This window comes from Poecilia reticulata, linkage group LG10 (assembly GCF_000633615.1).
Source record: "Poecilia reticulata strain Guanapo linkage group LG10, Guppy_female_1.0+MT, whole genome shotgun sequence".
NCBI lineage: Eukaryota > Metazoa > Chordata > Actinopteri > Cyprinodontiformes > Poeciliidae > Poecilia > Poecilia reticulata.
Genome location: NC_024340.1, coordinates 18,617,365 through 18,621,476, shown reverse-complemented (window position 1 = coordinate 18,621,476; position 4,112 = coordinate 18,617,365). Strand labels below are relative to the sequence as shown.

General features: G+C 34.9%; 1 long non-coding RNA gene across 1 annotated transcript in view; it reads right to left on the bottom strand.

Annotated features, from left to right (window-relative positions):
- The window catches only part of LOC103471517 (uncharacterized), a 4,745-nt gene extending 3,294 nt beyond the window's left edge, over positions 1-1,451 (bottom strand). The window contains exon 1 of the long non-coding RNA XR_534659.1: positions 388-1,451. This is a non-coding gene — a long non-coding RNA (uncharacterized LOC103471517). The remainder of the gene's footprint in view (positions 1-387) is intronic.
- Between the last annotated feature and the right edge of the window lie 2,661 nt (positions 1,452-4,112).

Here is a 4,112-nt window from a genome sequence, read left to right as displayed (position 1 = left end):
ACAGGGAACAGAATCACACAGAAACTAGAAAATAAACACATAGAAACACGGATCATGACAGAACTGATATCTAGCCATTTTACAATAGGATGTCATATAACATGTTTTAGAGTTCTTCACTTTACTTTTGCAAGATCTAGTGATTTATCATATAACATTATAAACTAAGGTAGCACAGATGTTAATGGAGAGCGACTTTAGAAAATGCTATTTTCATCCAGACGGCTTGACATGCATCGGCATTCTCGTACAATACTCATGCTGAATTTCTAACAAGTACTTATTCTAATTCTGATGTAAAAGATCGACAAAGATCAGCACAAACGGAAAAGACAGCGCAGATAAGGATGTACACAGATAGGAAAAGATAAGGAAAAAATCAATCACCTTGTCCTCATTTTGTTCCTGATAGGAAAGTAAAAGCTGTCTTTTCTGTGTCCTGGTATTGTTGCAATTCTCCATGGCCCAGGTGTATAGAACCTTTAGTTTCTGGGGGAAAAAAAAAAACACTCATAAACACTTAGGGCCTCATTTCTCAAAATCTGATGTAGATTTGGCTCTGACGTGTTCGTAGAACAATGGCCACATATGATTTGTGTAGTCACGTGTTTATTGTCCGTCCCAGCGAACAAACAACGAGGTGCTGATAAATCTGGCAAAAAGTTTGTCATCTGAGCTCTACAATTTGAAACAAGGACAAAAAAGACAATTAAAAACGGACACATTTCTCTCAGATTCAAATGGATTCAAAAGGATTAGTGACACATCAAATACACAAACAGAACCTGATGTAGAGGGTGACATAAAAAGTCTGCCCTTTTGCATTGGGATATTTCAGTATCTCATGATTCTCGTTGCCAAAGAGAATATCATGTAAAATGAAGTTTTTTGAGCTTTACATCATGTTATCATATTATTCTCTCATCAAAAACATACTTGCAATGTTGCCACATCAGTTTCATGCATGTTTGAGAAATCTTCGACAGATTCTAGAGATTTCAAAATAAGTTAATAAGATAAGTGCAATAAGACTGCATTTTATTCAAGTTTCTGCTGTGCAAGGACATTTGAAAGAATTCAGAATTTTCCTAAGAACACTTTCTAAAACTCTGCCAAATCTTGCAAAAAGCAGTCCAAATTTTAACAACCTGCCCAATTTTGTTTCTTTCCAGTTAAATGTGTTGAAAAAGGCACAATTGAGTGGAAACCCACCCAGTTTGGCAACACTGATACAGAGCTTCTGCCTCACAAAGCAGCACTCCCCTGATCAGCTCTGTTAAAAGCAGCAATTAGCAAACACCTGGTGGAGCCACACATCTTCTGAGCTCATCATACAAGCTGCTTCTTAGTACAATCGTTACTTAAAGGTTAATAGAGAAGATATGTGATGACTTCCTGAAGGCGGAGTTTCAGAAAAAGCAAGAATATTTAAAGAGACAGAGGCTCAATTTCAATAAATCAAGAAATAAAATTTATTTTAAGTCATATTTGATATGTATAGCACCATCATAACAACTGAAGGTAGCAGTTACTTGATTATGCTATAAAATGACATTAGGTGCCTGGCTAACACATAATACTACCCCTTTAAAAGTGATGGTTGATGTTTAGTTGATAAATGACAGCTCTGCTTTTAGTAATGCTCAGGAACTATGAAACTCATTTTCTATGTCAAGTTTAAATGCATATTTAAATGATCTTCAAACTATTAGGATGCTAAACCTCCATTGAAAACCATTCACTTGTCCAAATGGAGAATTGTATTAAACTGCAAATATATTAAAGTGTCAAAAATTGTCAAAATTTTTTTGCCTGTACTTTGTTGAATGCGCTAGTGAGCAAGATTTGAATTACATTCACATTTTGAAATTCATGTAAAGAAATCTCTTGAGGTACATTTTCTGTACACACAGCGAACTCGTCTCATGATTTACACACTGATTGCTGAATAAAAGTAAGTTAAATCAGTAAGTTAATCATAGAAATAAGTGTGTAATACCATGACTGTGAAAAACGTGGATAAGCACACTGCCTCCCACCTGACACTCAAAGCTCATTGTGCTGACTATCTGTAGAAGTGAAGTACAGTCACATTTATGTGTTAATTGAGTACACATACATGTGTGTTTGAGTGTGTTTGGAGTACACTATGCAATCTAAACAAGTAGGGAAGTATGCTGGGCTAAAATAGGTATTTTTGCACATAAATGCAAAGTAAATTGAAGGATGGATGATGGAATATGATAACAGGTAAGTTTTGCTTGGTGTTTTGGTTCTACCTCCCGGCGTCTGAGGCTGTTGGGTTTGTTTTAATACTTTGTAGGAAAACCCCAGTATGCCAAAGCTGCTTGGATGTTGCAATGTGTGTGTGTGTGTGTGTGTGTGTGTGTGTGTGTTATAGGAGAGATAGACTAAATAAAAATATTCTATAATGTGGTGATGCAACCAGTTTAAGTATTTAAACATACAACTCTGTTACAGAACACACACACAAAATAGAAAGAATACATTAACTAATGTCAGAGTATTCCTGCTCTTTGTGTTTTGAATTAACATCTGGAATAAGTCAAAGATACTGAGACATTTCAGGACAAAAGCTAATAAAAGTCTTGTATGCTGGTGTCACACGATGAGAAGAAAAACTTGTTTCACATAGAATACAATTTCTTCAAATGTGAGCAAAATTACCAATTCAGCCTCCTCTTATGGAAGTTAATTGGAATTGAAGTTAAGCTATTGTTAAGCTATTGCACTAAGAAAATAACGGAACCATAATACTTTCAAACTTAGTGTATTCAATACAGAATACCCATGAGGGAAAGATGAACAGAGATTGATTTACATTGAAATGGAGAACATTCAGCCTGGTCTGGTCAGAAAATGAAGAAAAACATCCCATTAGAATAAAGGTATACATGTGTGCTTTTTCCTGTTACAGTCAAATAATTATAAACGTACTGCAATAAGAAGGAGGGATCAATGAAAGAAACCGCCAGAGAAACCACAGTTTCACAGTGGGATTTAAATGCTCTTTTTAACATTGAAGCCAAAATATTATGAGCTGTAAATGTTTGTCCTCAGTGGAAGTTTAAGAAGGCAATATACTTAAACGGCTTTGCAAAAGCATTCATGAACTTTGAACTGTTCCATATATTGGCATGTTTTAACCATGGATCTTCAAAAGAAACACAATGTAGTGCATTAAAAGTGAAAGAAAAAAATAGAAACAAAACTAGTGTGGCACGTAGTCGCATTTAGAATTACTTGAAAGCAGAAGCTGCAACCATACCAAGACATTTCGGTCCACCTAAACTGAAAAGTCAGACAAAGAGAGCTACAATTAGAGAACGAAGCAGTGGGGAGCATTAGTTGTTTGGAGGTCAAGAGAAATCAACTGTTAGTTATAGACTATATAGTCTGGTGTGGCAGAGAGGCAGGAAGCAAGAGTTTGTTAAAGTAAAGCTAGAAGTCCCATTTGCAGCTTACCACAAGTCATGAATGATTCATCAGACATGTAAAACTAGCTGCATTAGCTACATGTTTTTTAGGTTCTATGGAAAATAAATGCTGGCAGAAATTTATCATTACACATCACCCTGAACGCACACTACTTCCAAGGTTAAACATGGTGAATCCTAGACAGCAGTTAGTTAGAGGTTACAAAAGATTTGTGACCGGAGTGAAGGTCTACTTTCCAGCAGGACAACAGTGATAAAAAAAGCAGTCTGATAGAAAAGTTTGGATCAAATTCTACTCTAGTCAAACTATAGATCTAAATCCAACTCAAAATGTGTTCCAAGACTCCCTAGGTGATTTTCACAGAGATTCTCTATCCGATATATACACTGCTCAAAAAAATAAAGGGAACACTTTAACATTTAAGTGAACACTGAAGTGTTCTCTTTATTTTTTTGAGCAGTATATATATGTTATTTTATATGTTATTTGTTATTTTTTTATATATGTCGGATATATATTTATTCTTTTGTTTACATATTTATTTTTTATTTCTTATTATGTCGGTTTTGGTCCTCCATATGTGTCTACTTGTAGATTCTATCTATCTATCTATCTATCTATCTATCTATCTATCTATCTATCTATCTATCTAT